The 17,776-nt window shown below is 35.2% G+C and overlaps 1 long non-coding RNA gene across 1 annotated transcript; it reads right to left on the bottom strand.

Moving 5' to 3' along the window:
- Positions 1 to 4,167: 4,167 nt before the first annotated feature.
- Positions 4,168 to 12,176, bottom strand: LOC139732898 (uncharacterized). Its single transcript, XR_011711051.1, has 3 exons — positions 12,120 to 12,176; positions 11,215 to 11,312; positions 4,168 to 4,611 (listed from the first exon to the last, which is right to left on the bottom strand). It is a non-coding gene; the product is annotated as an uncharacterized lncRNA (long non-coding RNA).
- Between the last annotated feature and the right edge of the window lie 5,600 nt (positions 12,177 to 17,776).

The raw sequence follows: 17,776 nt of genomic DNA, 5'->3' as shown, positions 1-17,776 counted from the left end.
TTTGAGTTAAATTCTTTATACGGGATTAAGTCCGTCTTTGCAGGGCGTCCTGTGTGTTTCTTTCCGTGGCATAATAAGGCACGCACTTTATAGTCATGCGTTTGTCAAACTATTAAAACACCCTCCTGCCCCTCCATCATATATCGAGCTTGAATTGATTGTATCACCATGGCTACTATAAAATAGTGGTTGAACAAACCATACACATTGGTTTAATATCCGCATCGTTCACTCATGGTGTCATCCCACACGTATATCGTAGAGATGCTACGAAGGTAATTAGCTGGAGCAGTCTTGTTTAATGAGCTTAGCGATTGCGTATCACTACATGTACTGGGAAAATGTATTATTGAATTGCATTATTTACTCTTGATTTAGTCATTCTACTGTTCCCTATTGAAATAATTATTACACATGACTATGACTGAAAAAAAACCCGATTATAATGCCTTCAATGATAGAAATTTTATATACGAATGAGCATACAATGGCTATTTTAGATGCTATCAACACAAAGCGATGAACATGCAAAATAGAAATCGATAGTGTACTACTTTACAAACGTGTAGAAAATTATTCAATCAATTACAGCAATATATATACAAAAAGGATGTTTCATTTTGTTTTCGGCTGAGATATAATCATTGACATTTGATATCACTTATCAACATTGTTTTTGTTTACAATTTAGAATCATGTAAAATACACTACAATGAACCTCATGTGATGGAACAAGGTAGGCTAAGTTTACATTGGATACATTGCTTAAATTCATTTGATAATTGCTTACCCTTGTGAAGATTTTCACAAAACACTTTAACTCATAACAAGTACAACATCAAAATTCATTTACATTTTTTTGATATACCTCTTTAAACTAGCAGACACAAGGAGAGATGTTTTCAACATGATGTCCGATTGTTCTATAACATCAAACTACACGTAACTTCACATTTACATAATATACAACACAGTCCTCGCCTGTACAAGAAGGAAATGACGGCATTAATCATTATTTCCATAACACATTCTGCTTAAATTTCTAGGAAGACTGTAATAAAGTGCAACGTTTCCATTCTATCCTTCAAGTACAATTATCTTCTCTTGCTAAAAGCTCATGGTAACGATTTAACGAGTACAATGCATCACCTCTGATATTCTATCACAGCCAGAAATATGAAATCTACGAAAAAAATATGAAAAAATGTGTTATTAAAAGTAAGCAAGAGGACATTACGAGCTCTGGGTTTTACCAAATGAATTCAGGATCAGTCAGCTGTCCTAGAAGTCACAAACACTAAGTTCACATTTGCATTACGTCTTTCCTGTGTCCTCCTATTCGGCGGACTTCTAAATTCAATCCCATATCGCTAAATGATCACAAATAAAAATGTGTATACCGCCAAATGATACATGTATGTATCACAACCTGGTATTATACAAAGAAGAATAACTTAATTCCATGTTACAATGGTGTTACGATTACCTCCACTTCAGAGTTGGTATTATTGTCGCATACTTCAATTTCTTGCACTTTCTATTACCACATTTCCCTCTTGCTGTCGTTGAGAGAGAGAAAGTTATACAAATTATATTACAAATTACATTCACTCAAGCGACATTAATCAAAATATTTTACAGTAGATTAATATGCTATTTACACATTTTGATGTAAACTTACAAACTACTTCCACTATATATGATAACAACGCATAGACAATGAGAGGACAATAACAACTTCCGAAAAGAGCATGTTTCACTTCTCAGCTCAGTTTTTACTGATACATATTCATTGCAGATTAATATCAATATTGATATTTTTAGTTTTGAATCATACAAAATACATTATATCAACATCATGAAAATGGAAAACCTATTCAAATAACCCTAGGCATATCATGCATACATTGTGTAGAAGAATGTGAAATTCTATGGGCTATAATTTCTCAGTGTTTGCTTATGAGCTTCGCCAGTCAGAACTTTCAACAAAATCTGTAGATCACAATTTCAAGTGTCATCCACATCACCAGTTTGACTGATAAAATACACTGTCTAGTGCAAAAACCTACATTTACTTGTACCAAAGAAGAAGATATTCCTAACATATGCAATAGTGTCTTTAACTTGCACATTTAGATTATGCATAACTATTTAGTATTATTTGCACACACAAAAAAAATAACGAAACACATTACATCAAAAAATAGACCATAGTCAAATGATCTCCAATTCCATGCATAATGCATTAGACACTCTGGATTGACAAAGCAGCAGAGATGTGAGAGAGTCATTATTAACACAGACAGTGAGATGACGTGCAGTGTACCTCCAGTGATCAAATGCAGCCACTTTCAATATCCATCCATTCATCCAAATAACACACAGTACAGTAATACGTGCATTGAAATAAACATTTCTGCAGAAGTAGAGATATAGGTATAATGAATGGTTGTTTATATATTGCGGTCATGATGCTTTTAGAAATTTACACCTATACTTGTGTAAACTTTAAGTACCAGCATGAACGCGTACGTGTATGATTTGATTATATCCAGTCATAGTTGTTTACTTTTTATTTAAAGAAGTACACAATCTTCAGACAAAAAATACACATTACCATTCTCCACAGAACAAAGCTAAGCTACAGAGTAAACTGAATGGTCGGAGTCTGAATGGTTGGAGTTTGCATTATATGCCAATAACAATATGTCACATGACAACACCTTTAAATGTCAAAAAAAAAAAAAACCTAGCATATTCACAGAGTGAAAACTTATCAGATTACAATATAGTTTACAACCTGGCATGTAATATGTGCATTGCAAGTTCGTGTCGGATGTATACGAGAGAATAAAACAAAGTGTTCCATTTCAAACCTCCATCTACAGCTCTGCATTCAGATATTAACATGATCAACGTAAAGTCTTATGACAATGAAACATGCAGCATTCAGCAATACCAACAAAAGGCTGCCAACTCACCTAAACTGGGATACTGCTTTCACAATGTTTCGTCCAAGCAGCATAATGTCAAATAGATTAAGATAGATAGAAGAATCATAGGTGATGATCTCCTTTCAAACAGTAAACATCGTGATTGCAGTTGATCACACTAAACACATGTATTTTTGATTTTTTTTATAGTCTCCAACAGATTTGGAATATTAAAATCATCAAGTGCTTACGATAAAGGAAAGAGTTAATGATACTGTCAAACCATTGCACAGTGCAGCTAAAAAGTGATATATATGTGTTGATTTACAATGATAAATTGGGCTTTTATTTTTCATTTCTTCATTTCAAAAGCTCAAGAAACCTCCATAATGTGTGACTAAACAGAAAGGAAAATAATGAATAGAACGAAAAAAAAAAAACCCTGTACATTTGCATGTAACTGGAAATTGTGAGTTTATCAAATTCTCAGTTGTCTCAAGAATGTCTGAAATCATTTCCCCCGAAAACATATGACACTATTAACATACAAATTGTACACGGCCAGCGCCACGTTTTTTCTTCTTTTTTGGTAAGTGTTTGCGTGTCTGTGTGTGTGTGTGTGTGGGGGGGGGGAACAGTTTATCATTTCTGATGTCACTTCCGTGTTTCAAGTTCAAGTTTCAAGTTTGTGAAACGTTTATTTTCCATCTTTTTCATGTAGGAAATCACATGCATGAAATTATTGTACAAGGAAGGCAGAACCTCAAAAAAGCAGAGCTTGTGGTGAGCTGCCTTACAAAATACATTATACATCACAAACACACACACACAAAAAAAACATAATAATAGTTCCCATGGCAATCATCAGCTAAGAAGAAAAAAAGCACACACACAACCCCCCCCCCAAAAAAAAAAACAAAAAACAAACAAACAAACAAACAAACAAACAACCCTGTAGCACAATTTTCTGTTCCCACTTCCGGGTTTCTTCATCTGCCCGGTCCCCGGTTCCGCCGGCCCTGACACATTCCAAGTAACCATTATATTAATTGTCATGCTCAACACACATTATGAAACAGGGACCATACTTTCACCTAGGAGAATGAAACAATAACAAGAGTTCTGACAATTTACATAGGTCAGAGGTCAAATCTGCTTCTGTGTTCAAAGAGAGCACAGCGGTGGCAATATCATGGAACCAAGTCAAACACCATTGCAGAAAAGCTGAACACAGAGTCTTGATTTGTCTTGGTTTGAATAATTCAACATCAAACCATCACATCCAACATATAACTTGTTTTGAGCACATTTTGCTTTTCTTTGCTTTTTTTGCCGACATTAGACACATCGTCAATAAATGATTGACTGTAAACATATAAAACCACAATTGATAACAATCACACTGGGCAATGAAAATTTCCATAAAACAACTGATTACACACAATGATAGCACATACATTACAAAGAATATCTTTACATCTTAGGATACAATAATACTCAAAAGCAATAAAGAAATAAAAGATTCTGGCCAACATCGGATGCAGGATTGTCACAAGCTGGTGTATTACCAATCTTCACTTAGAGCAGCTGTAGAACGTCTGTCCGGTACAGCAATGTCCGTGGCAAGATTCTGTCTACGTCGTTGATTTTCACCATCACGACTACGGGAGCTCTGAATCTTTGGATTGTTCCAACATGTTATAACAGTATGCACATACGTGACCCTGCAACTCAAAACAAACAGAAAGTCGCCAGACATGAATTTTTAGTTAAGACCATATTCTAAAAGAGCAGATTTTAAGCTTTAAAATGATGTATAACTCAAATCAAATGGACTCTGTTAACCTATCTAAATATTGGAAAGAAAGCACAAACTCAGGAAAAGTGTGAACTGAGAAAAGAGGCTCTGAAGTACAGTGTCTATTCAAGCGCTTAATCTTTACCAAACCGCGCTGGCTCTGCGATGAATGGGACAAAAAACAGGAAGTAAACCACCAGAGTAACAACAATGAAGGGATTATCAGATTAAACTGAAATTAGGCATGCCTCATTAACACATTCTGTCCATAATTAATGCCAACTTTCAAAGCAGTAGCACTATCCTTTCAAAAGTTATTAGAGTTAAAAGTGAAGAGTGTGGACAAGGTTTTTCAGAAATGAAAAAGGGATTCTAAACACACACCTAATCACACTATTCTACCAAAAATGTTCGAGATAAACTGCTAAAAAAACACACTTTCCTGCCCGTTTTATGATACCAAATTTTAGGATAATGTAAAAGAAGACCCGCTCTTTCAGAAAATATGAAAAAGTCAAGTTCGGCTGGGTTGACCCATTTCACTTATTTTCAGTCCTCACGCTAAATCAGTGTGTGCGACTTTATGTTCGTTTTGAGGTGCACAGTCACATATATAAAAACAACAACAAACAAACAAACAAACAAACAAACTTAAAAGTCTGCATACAATTTGTAGCCAGTGGCGGATCCAAAGGGGCGCACCTGGCACGCTCCACCTCTGTGTTTGTTGTTAAAACTACAGAAATAAAAAGAAAAGAAAATGAAATGAAACCCGGAAGTAGCATCAGATAAAATTGTTTGCGCCCCCAACCCCCACCCCCTCTACGTAATGCCTGGATCCACCCCCTGTATATCTGAGATTGGAGCACAATTTTGTATACAATTTCACCCACAATCTCCATAAATTTTTGTCTAGCAATCTTATTAGCAGAATTTGCATTGGGGTTAAAATCAGAGACTAATGAACCCAAGGGCTGAATAAACGCCCAATACAAAGAGATTCAAAATATGGTCTGCAGGGGGAAAGAATTAAGTCTTCTATGATCTATTGAGGGCATTCAGGGATTTTTACAAATTGTCTTTATGTGGATGCCTCATAGATCATACCTAAACCTGATGGTGAGCCCTGAATGATTTCTAGCGGGCGCGCGCACACACAGACACACACACACACACACACACACACACACACACACACACACACACACACACACACACGGATTCGCTTGGTTACGTTAGAATTTAGACTGAATACAGCAGCACAAAGCAAACACATAAATATTCTAAATTTGTTTGATATCCCACTTGCACCTGTATTTTTCTGATGCAGTACTGAATTGCATGGTGATGACAGTTAGTCTGCGATATCAACATTAGATGAAAGCACCTGAGTCATTGTATCCTGAAGTCTGACTTCTTTATCAATATTTTTATTAATGCTGACACTTTCTACTCAGCAGTTACAGAAGACATTGAAAAAAAAAATCATTTGGGCAATTCCATGAGATTGGTGTCATGGGGTGAAAAAATAAATTGTTACGTTGAAACTTGCCACCTATTTTATCTTGTTCAGTATACGTCTGGGCATATGGAACAGCCATTTTTTACACTAATATACCTCCAGAATGGCAGATATTACACTTTAAAGTCAAATTACATTTTCATTGAGAATTACATTGGAAATGTACTTGAATGATTAAGTTGAATCCATAGAATATAAAAGAATGGTATGTAATTGATTTGTTGATTTTTATGATGTATTGGGTATCAGTTACTAGTTGTCAGTGAGGAAAAAATGATCCGTATCCCCATGAATTGGTAGAATGCATACTGCCAAACTGCTAAAACTAATGTAACATGAGTAACGAAAATACTCAAATAGTTTCATATCTTAATATTCCCTGGGATTTAGAAATTGCCAATGGAAATTCTCTTCATACTGCCTCTACCTAATATGAAAAATGGTGAAAGAGTTGTGTACATGCAGTTGTATTATAATGAGAGAGGTTCAAAAATTGTAACGTGAGTAACAATGTAACGTGAGTAACAAGGGTGTAACGTGAGTAACGACAAAAAAATCACGAAATACAAATATATTTCTACACCAATGACAGCAAAATTTTTTTTTGTGTGACTTGAGTAAGCTGAGGGAGCATAAAGAGTGTATGGTCTTGTAAATGTGACTGTGCACCTCAAAACGAACATAAAGTCGCACACACTGATCTTGCGTGAGGACTGAAAATAAGTGAAATGGGTCAACCTAGCCGAACTTGACTTTTTCATATTTTCTGAAAGAGCGGGTCTTCTTTTTCATTACGCTAAAATTTGGTGCCATAAAACGGGCAGAAAAGTGTGTTTTTTTAGCAGTTTATCTTGAGCATTTTTGGTAGAATAGTGTGATTAGGTGTGTCTTTGAAATCCCTTTTTCATTTCTGAGAAACCTTGTCCACACTCTTCATTTTCAACTCAATTAACTTTTGAAAGGATAGTGCTACTGCTTTGAAAGTTGGCATTAATTATGGACAGAATGTGTTAATGAGGAATGCTTAATTTCAGTTTAATCTAATAATCCCTTCATTGTTGTTACTCTGGTGGTTTACTTCCTGTTTTTTTGTCCCATTCATCTCACAGCCAGCACGGTTTGGTAAAGATTAAGCGCTTGAATAGACATTGTACTTCAGAGCCTCTTTTCTCAGTTCACACTTTTCCTGAGTTTGTGCTTTCTTTCCGATATTTAGATATGTTAGGAGAGTCCATTTGATTTGAGTTATACATCATTTTAAAGCTTAAAGTCTGCTCTTTCAGAATATGGTCTTAACTAAAATTTCATGTCTGGCGACTTTTTGTTTGTTTTGAGGTGCAGGGTCACAAATAACCTTACATGACCTTGCTTGAATTGGTTGTTATCTAATAGGCTAAACACAATTGCTATCCAAAGAAAATCTTGATTGGCAAACTAAACGAACCAGATGTGGCTAATAATCATGGAAATTATTATTTTTTTGATAAGTTCTAAGCCTTACATTATATCGTTTCAGATATCAGCTATGGATAACTTTAAATCCCTTTTAGAGCCAACTTGATTTTTTTTTAAATGCTTAAGGTTGTAATTTGTACAATTTGGGAAATTGGTTAATGGAGCAATCATAAGACAAATGGGAATTAATGTTGCATCTCGATGCAATTTACAAATGAATTGTAAGCATAATAGATTAACAAAAATCTGTTATATCTTATGTAACTTTGAGCAAGAGTTGGCATTGTCTCTTTTTACAATGCCATTTTCATTTTTTTTTTTGAGTGGGGGGGGGGGGGGTTAACAATAATCATTTTCTGGCAGTTGGTAAATACACATACAGTTTTGTACATGTGTGTCTAAGACATTTACGAGAATTGTCAGTGTTACAGCTTTTTATACATTATTCTCTGGGATTATCAACCCCAAATAATGACAATTGCTTAACTACAATAACCTACTCAAAGTTAGAATTCACCATTACCAGAAGATACAAGAATATTTTTGGGTTAAGAGGTAGATCAGTTATTAAGACTGTACATAGCAGGGCTGCCAACCTAGAGTGAGAATTTGGAGTGAAGTGTGAGTAAGCAAGCGACTAATCGAAGTGACAGTGGTGGGGAGGGGGTTGGGGATGGTGTGGAAGGGGGTTGTCTCCCCTCCCCCCTTTTCACTGGAGTGAACTTCATCAATTTTGCATTTTAACTGGTGGATTTGGTGCATACTCTAGTAAAGATTTCAACACATGCCATAGAAAAGATTTGCCTGTGGGAAAATCTCGAAAGTTTGGGCATGGGCATAATTGCATGTTCGGATAATCAGGAATTTTAGGGACATTACTTTTTTTTTTCTTTTTACATGCTGTTTTGGGGGTTAAGTGTGAGAATTCTTTTATCAGAGATAGTTAATATTTGATGAATTGCGTGAGTCTCATGCTAATTGCACGAGAGTTGGCAGCCCTGACATAGAGAGGAAAGTCCACACTGGTAACAGTAGCTGGATGAAATTTGTAGACATATGTACTGTACATATTTCTAAAGTAGTTTACAATTTATGAAATCAAGTGTTCCACTCATGATTAAAACTACTTACATTTAAGTTCCTGTGAAAGGGAATAGAAGGATAATATTTTAATTCACTGCATGAACTAGTATCTACTACTTTATATTTTCTTGCATTCGGTTTATAGTGGTTACTCGGATTCTGATAAAAGTAAAGTATGCGGAATATATGACCGTATGATAGTGGGAAAAGTATGAAAGAGTGCCAATATTGTTTTATTTTAGGGACAAAACATCTGTAAAGGTTAGATATATCAAAAGTATTTAGTTTCCAGCTAATTCTCGTGGTCAGTTATGTGGTAGTGATTATGAGCTAATATGTAACGTGAGTAACGTGTAACGTGAGTAACGACGATTTTGCTATCGCTGTCAAATATTTCCAATGCTCTCAAAATTTTGACCCCCTATATTTGAGTACCCCAACATGAGTTATATAAATCATACAACAGTTGTTTGAAATACTGCACAGTATGAGGACACTTTTTGAATAAAGGCATGTTGGCTTTTTATGTCGTCCCAAAAAGTGTAACGTGAGTAACGAAAGTATTTTGTCTTTATTTCCGGTATGGATGTGGTTAGCAAAATTCTATTAATATTGCATGGTAGACTAAGGACTTGTGCATCTATTGTACAACAGAGAGTATGTCAAACCTTCCAGTATAAAAAATATGACAATTACAATATGCAGAGACGCCTAAAAAGTGTAACGTGAGTAACGTGGAATTGCCCATTTGCATAAAGCTCTCTATGATTTTTTTTTTTTTTTTTTGTGACAACACATTAAAAAACAAATCCTCAAATAGACCAAAGTTTTAGCTGGCACATGTCATGACTAAAACAATTTGTGCTCTTTTTTTTTTTTGCTTTGCTTTATGCCCGAGTACACAAATGCACACACACAAACATGTAACTGAGTATCTGAATATAAGAATGACCCAAGTTCATGGAAGGCTATTTCGAGTAAACTTTAAAAAAGAAAAAAAAACCTTCATATCTTTTCTATTTGTCCAATAATATTCTATTCAACTGTGATGGAAAGGCAACATTGTATATACAAATTAGAACATATACAATTATCATTATGGCAATTAACATTTACATTAATTGTGGAGAGGTCACTTCGTGCGATACAGGATAGGCTGCTATATGAGATGAGAGAAGCGATGAGAGAGGGCGCTATATTAATATAAAATTTCACTCATTCATTTCAGGCACTTCCGGGGGTAATTAGGATTTATCACTCATACACAAGATGAATCCATGCATAAGCTTCAATTTCCCATGTCAAACTGAATTTGACCAAAAATTGCACTTAGCCTACTTGGGTCGTTCTTATATTCAGATCTTTAATTGTATGCGTACACATTTACATTTAGGGGAGTGGTTTTGTGAATATCTAAATCAGTTTGCCTGAAGGACGCAGATATGATGAGGAAAAATAGTTCGAAGATGATGATAAATACAGATTGCACAGAATTGCATTTGGTATAATACTACATCTACAGAGTGTATAGAAAAAAGTAGTCACCCAGCTTTGGAGGGCTCCCATTTTATAATTGTCACTAATCGAGAGTGCAGTGGTGGTTGTGAAGAAAGAAGAAGTCTTCCTCTTACCTGGTTATGTTGACAAATGCCTTGCGTAATTGTCACATGAACTTTAGAGACAACAATGACAAATTGCACTTTTCCAAGTTTGAGTGTCACATGAAGGAATAATGAAGTGTCCTTGATGAATAGATGAGATCTGTCAATAAAAGTGACCAAATTAACAGGCCGGCCTGTATGAATTCAGATTTGTGTTTGGGGTTGTCCTAAACTTTTATGGTCCATAACCTCCAACATGGCCACCGTTGTAGATAACTTGGTCACTCTCACAAAGGCTAACTCATTATCCATTATCTCTCTTCATATTTTAGACATGGTTTGTGCTGCAAGGTATAAGTTGAATATGAACAGAGAAAAATGGACTGTGTTGGTTGGCCTAAGTGGGAGTAACGACGTTATTGGACAGGTGGCCATGTTAAAGGTTGTGGACCACAAAAATAAAAAAAAAATATGTTAGAAGGAACACTAAACATAAACCTGCATTCGGACAGGCAGGCCTGTTTACTTGGTAACTTTCATTGACAGATCTCATCCATTCAGTGAGACTTGCATTGTTTCTTCACGTGACGCTCAAACTTGGAAAAAGAGCAATTTGTCATTATTGGCTTTAAAGGTTATGTGCTTGTCTTGCGTGACATTTGTAAACATAGTTACATTGTAGGTATCAATGGAAAGGGGAAGAATTCCTCTTTCCTCACAATCAACATTATGCTCTCCATAGCTGACACGTATTAAATGGTAGCCGTCCAAAGTTGGATTACCTTTTTTATATACACATTCTATATTTACTGGGATGCATACTTGGTTTTCCGTGCTCAACTGAAATGAGAAGCCTCCCTTCTGCGTTGACTTCTCTGCAAAATGGGTCAAGATCCTCTGAGGTATTACATCTGATCAGCCTGAATTAAAACAAACAAAGAAACAAACAACAAAAGCAATGTGTACATTGATCCGTGTGATGCTGGGTATTTATGGTAAGCGAACAGTATCTACAAGTAGCCAGCGAGTCATTATTGATGCGCTCGTTTAACTGCTTCGTAACAATATAATGCATCACAAACCTGTATCAATATTCAATGGCAATCCCTCTTCGTTCATGAATGCTCTATTCTTTCTTGTTTGTTAAAACATTTTTTTAATGCAAAAACCAATCTCTTCCTCCAAAAGACGAACAAAAGTTCACACCTTTCCAGTTATATGTGTCTTGATTAAAGGAACCCTATTTTAAAGGAACACACGCACCATCACGTTTTTTCTGTATTTTTTACTTCCTAAAATATATGTGAGAATGTAATATGAATTCTGACTTCTTACACCCTATATATTCCCTTGATCGTTCCTCTACAGAAAGTGACATACTCCTTTCAAAATTAAGTAACACAGAATTCTCTGGAGCATAATAATTGTTTAATTTTCAGATCAGACTTTAAAAGTGGAATTGATATCTATCATACTTACTGATCATACACAAGTGACATCCAACGAAGCAAGTTTGTGCAAATGGAAATAGTTTGAGGAATACAACTTTAACAAAGCTATATCATGTATACATATTTCTTGGAAATTGACAAATTGATATCATTTGCGTAATGCATGCTCTGTATTTCATTTCACCCTTCTGTGGGATGGAAAGTTATTACAATTGAAGTCAAGTGAATAAAATGCATGAAAGTAAGCTTGAGATACTAGGTTTTATTAAAACTTACGATACATGCTTGAGATGAGGGTAAGAGCTCAGAGATCTGATCAACTTCTTGGCTTCTTCATTGCCCACATCCACTTCCGTCACAGACAGCCTAGTTACTGTAGGTGGTGCGAGTAAGGACTGGCGTAAATGACCGTTGCTTACAACATCTGATATGACACCCTGCAGGTTGAGCTCCAAGTTGTGAGAATAGAGCGGCCACGCATTGTCTATGTCTGAGGAAGAGCTTTCATCATCTATGTAAATAGAGACCTTCTCCACATTGGGGCACAGGGAGACCACATTTAGCTGTTTGAGAAGTGAGAGGGATTTGAGATCTCCACCAAGATGAACGATAGGACTCCTCACAAAGCCACTCTGAAGAAAAGTAAGGAAAAAAGATGAGAAGAATGGATGCGTTTACATGCACTCACTGCTGCTTTAGTCACAGGTCTCATAATGAAATGACAGTTAGAACGATCTTTTGAATTTTATACATTTGTAGTCGTAAATTTTGTCATTTCAAAGAAAATGAGAAGAAAACAATGTAAGCATTGCATACATCCCTAGCCTAATTATATATTCGAATCGTATCAATTCGATGCGACGCAAACAAAATTGCATGTTCCCATAAAACTTATGTCACAATTGTTTGTGTCTGCACCTCGAACTAAAAATTACAAGAAATTACAACCTTTACCCACAGTGCTTAAATAGTCATTGGAACACAAAGCAAATTATGGTCTATAAAAACATGTATATTATACAAAATGCCAGTTATCTTCACCATCCTAACAGTGATACATGTGGGTTGTATGAGAGGCATCATCGATCATTATTTTCTCACTCTATCAATCCTGCTTTATTCTGTTTGGTCGCTCATCTATCAATGCAGTAGACATGCTTTGGTGTTATAACATCTTGTAAACACGCACAAAGAAATACACAGATATGTTAATAATATATCACATTCAATTCAAGAGAGAACTTTATTTGGCTTGCTATATCTACATATCCCCCTCCACTTTTTTTTTCAGTAGGTCTAGATACTGTAGACATAAAGTGCCCAAATAACAACATTTTTCAGCTGCAGCCCAATGTCATTGAAATCTTACATTGTAACTAGGAAGAGTGCAGTATGACAAATAACTGACTACATAGTTTTTGCCTATCCTTGATAATTACCTGCAAATCAAATGAGATTCACAGAAAACGTTGGAGGACGACCTAACAGTGAACTGTTTATCATTTTTATAAAAGAAAAAAGTATGAAAAGTATAAGTTATGAAAGTGGGGATACCACGTTACCAATCCTTCCCAACCTGACCTTCTCATTCCCTTTATTGAGGAATTTCGCAAGTATATCCGCAAATGATCACGAAGTGGGCACTCATGTTTCAAATACTATGAATAACAAATCATTCAGATCCACATAGAATTCTACAATGTGATAATACATGTATTTGCAAACTCTTTTGTTTTCAGCGCTGTGCTTGAATAGCTAAAAATGGAACATTCATACAATCCAGACATCCTGCATTTCCCGTCATAAATACTTCTGTATGAAGTGCACATACAATCTTTCAAACACATATTTACGTATGTATTTAATGGGTAGTAATTGTCATTGAATTCCTTGCAACGACTGTCTGTTCCTGCTCTATATTCATCTCACCCTTTGCACACCAGCGTTATATGGATGGTGATCACAAAAGAGAAATGATTCTTTTCTTCCTCACTAATGACAGTATATTGCCTTCATCACAGAATTTATATTTCGGTGATCCCTCGCATTTATCCCCAAGTTGAATTATCCTTCGGGTTTATGCCAGGTTCAAGTGTGTGCGTGTGTGTTACACACAAACACACTGCTATAGCTTCTGACCACCCTAGCATTGAGAATTAAGGGTTTCTGGGACGAACACTGCACTAGGGCTTTCTATAGCTCAGTCGGTAGAGCACCGGTCTAGCAATCCGGAGGTCTCGGGTTCGAATCCCGATGGAATCCCATTTTCTTTGCTCAATTTTCCACTAAGAATTTATATTTGTTAAAAGTCAAAGGTAAACACATCTATTTTCCTGATCTTTGTTAAGGCGCATGGGAGCAGCATTGATATACGTAGATAAAGTCAATTTTGGAAAAGTGCATGCAAGATTCTAGTTGTCGTTTTTAAGGAAGAAGAGAAAGAGAGAAAATTCTAGAACAAACCTCATTTTCAGCTTTTTCCTTGTTGCTTCCAAGACGTGACATGGAAATCTGAAGTTCAAATTAAAGTAGCAAAATCATTGTTCTCACATTAACAGCAATCAAATTAAAATACCGTCATCTATAGTATATAAATGTTGATTTTATCACAACCAGACAATCAAAATATTATAAACAGTGTTGCAATACCTGATAGATTGAGCAACAACTTTGTTTAGGGAAAAGGTGAAGATGGAGCGGGGAAAGGAAGAGACAAATAAGAGGAAAGAGAACGAGATATATGAACAGCTACCGAGTGGGGTGGAAGGTTGACGAACATCTCCTTACATTACCATTGTAGTAGCAAAAAAAACATGAGGAAAAATAACATAATTAGGCAATAAGGAATAGCATTGGCACTTGAATCTCATTATCTGAACCAATCATTCTTATTTAATATATAAACGTTAATTTAGACCCCACTTTAATTCATGCACTTTTACAGAAAACATCTAACCTTCAAGTAAACTGATGCTGAAATACCATACGCTGAAGTATTTAAGTAGTAAAGACTATTACATTATACAACAAAGCACACATGAATATCACTGCTGTATCAAACTAGCTTGAGTGGCCTTCTTGGCGATGGCTAAGTATGAATCTATTTCGCTATGTCCCTTCTTGGGAAAATCACAGAATCTAGCTTAGTAAACTACATTTGATAATACTCTCTTGCACCTATCAGTGTCGAAAGTGAGGTATGGTGGGCAGCAAATATGCTTGCATCTGTCAATATTGTGCCAGGGTATTGTGTATAATTACTCAGACAAGACCAGACGCGCGTCTTGGTACTGATTTAGTAGCATTCAATCCGTCTTTTAAATTGTGAACATCTTCACCCAGTAAACTATTGGTTAAAGCAAAATTCAAAAGAACATTATTTTAAGAGTGAGCAGAATAGTCATTTTCCTCCACAGTTGAAGTACAAGACAGTGAAGTAGAGGTGAAGTACAAATGTAGCTGCACCTCCTTCGAAATCTTTAAGAAGAAGTTGCAGCTCATAAAGCTCCGATGAGTTTCTGTTTTGTTTTTAGCTGCACATAAAAAATTGTAGAGGACTTTTAACTGCATAATGGGCATTCAGCACTTGACAAGCACAAGGTACGATAATACGCCAGCGGCGGACTGTACCAGACGGAAAGAAGAAGAAGAAGAGAATATGAATTACTTGGAAAATGAATATTGTTCATAAAGCTATAATAAATTATGTACATGTAAAAGAAACATCGCCAGTCCAGCTACAGTCACAAAAGGTCCGACGAATATCTCACTACAGATGGATCTCACGGCCTGAAGCAAACCCGATTTCCTTTTAGCATTTTCTTCAAACTTACCTCGTTCCTAACATCTTGAACAGTAAGGGAACTCAGACATGGTAGATGTAAAACGGAGTGAAGAATACTAGCCGACATGGAAGCTTCGAGCAGTTTCATTCGCTGGATCTAATTAAGGATCAAAATCGATATAGTGCTGATCGTGTAAGAAGTTACTGCCAGTAAAATCTCGATTACATAATAGGAAATTAATTTGGCACTTTGTGGTGCTTGATAATTCCACAGATGATACCTTATATTTTATTTATATTCTCGTATTTTTCCTTTGCACTTGGAAAAAAACCCCAGTACAACTGAATAAGTCTTTAATATTTGTCTCATTTTATGTTTTATTCTTCTGTAAGATTTCCTCTGTTTGAATTCCTTTTTTTATGTGTGTGTTTTCTTCCATGTTTGTTCACATTGAGGATGGCAGATGTGTTGTTTGTGTTATGATTCTTGAATCGGTATATAACGTAAAGTGTATCAATATTATGTCTTTTCAGTCTATTGCCGGAACAATAATGCTGTCGTCTTGTTTATTTCCGCTCATTGCAGATATACCAACTCAATCTTGTGCGACATGAATAATCCATTAAGTAGCATTGATCCTGATTCTCATTTGTTTAATACCCACAGTTCATGTAATTGTTTTACCTCTGATGAATTTAATGTATATTGTAATTATACCTCAGAATTTAGTATGATTCACTTTAATGCCCGTAGTCTCCCGAAGAATTTTGAAGATATATCAATATTTTTGTCCTCATTGAAGCATTCTTTTAGTATGATTGCAATATCAGAAACATGGATATTTAAAGACCCTGTGATTCCATTTAACTTACCTGGCTATACATTCATTCATTCAGATAGAGTTTTTGGTCGTGGAGGAGGCGTTGGTCTCTTTATAAAGAATAATATTTTTTTCCAAACTCAATCGGATATTTTGCTTTCAAGTGAAACTGAAAAAGATATTTGTGAGTATTTGTTTATTGATTTTGTACATGATAACTCCAAATACACTGTTGGTGTCATTTATATTTCACCGTAAAGTTTGTAATGATGAATATATTCTTGATGATGTGTTATGTTGTATGGATTCTGTTCCTCTGAAAAAAGTTGACTCGACAAATTTTCTTGGTGTTTATATTCAGAGTAAAATGCATTGGGATGTACATATAACGAATGTAGCAAATAAGGTATCTAAATGTGTAGGCATATTATATAGATTGGAAAAATATTCTTCCAGAGTTTGCACTTTTATTGCTATAATGAAATATCTTAATAAAATATCTTAATTATTGTGTATCTGTATGGGGCAATATAATAAAAACAAAGATAGAAGTTTTACATAAATTGCAGAAAAAAGCATTTAGAATATGTTCTGGTAGTCATTATCTTGCTCATTCAGCTCCTCTATTTCGTAAATTTGATACTTTGAATATATTTGATTTGTGTACTTATAATACCGCTGTTCTGGGATTTTATTATTTTAAAAGATATGTTACCTCCCAATATTTCATGTATGTTTTCCACTAATAATGAAATTCATAAATATAATACACGAAATTGCAATAAATTTCATTTGTGGCTAGTAAAAGCAAATCTGGTTTCAAACTCCGTACGTCACCAATTTCTGTTAATCTGGTATTCGATTCCTAGAGATATTTGTTCACGCAAAAGCCTGTCCTCATTTAAGACATTTTTGAAAATATACCTTCTAGCCAATCACACATAGTCAATTTATCATATCATTTTGTTTTGTTTTGTTATCATATGTTTTGTTGTATTTGTTGGTTTTCTGTCCATGTCTACACTCTGTACCGTAAAAATCAATTATTTTGTGCATACTCGTAAGGGAACTTACTTCACAAGGCCTTTTTGGCTTTATTTCAAGTTCTCTTTTTTCATTTTCACTGTTATATGTAAATGATTGATTATCCTTTTGTTTTGTATTGTATAATTCAATACTGTTGTATTGTTTTATCCGAAAATGAGATGAATAAACGAATTGAATTGAATTGAATTGAATTGAATTGAATTGAAAAAAGCAGGGGAAATGTTACGTCCGCCACAGTGGCTAATTGACTGGAGCTTTGCAGAAATATATGAGGAAGAAAA

Source organism: Diadema antillarum, unplaced genomic scaffold (assembly GCF_040938485.1).
Source record: "Diadema antillarum isolate AM-2024a unplaced genomic scaffold, OU_Dant_1.0 seq00000455_RagTag, whole genome shotgun sequence".
NCBI classification, from domain to species: domain Eukaryota; kingdom Metazoa; phylum Echinodermata; class Echinoidea; order Diadematoida; family Diadematidae; genus Diadema; species Diadema antillarum.
The sequence above is the reverse complement of the archived record's forward strand: the minus strand, read 5'-3'. Positions and strand labels throughout refer to the sequence as shown.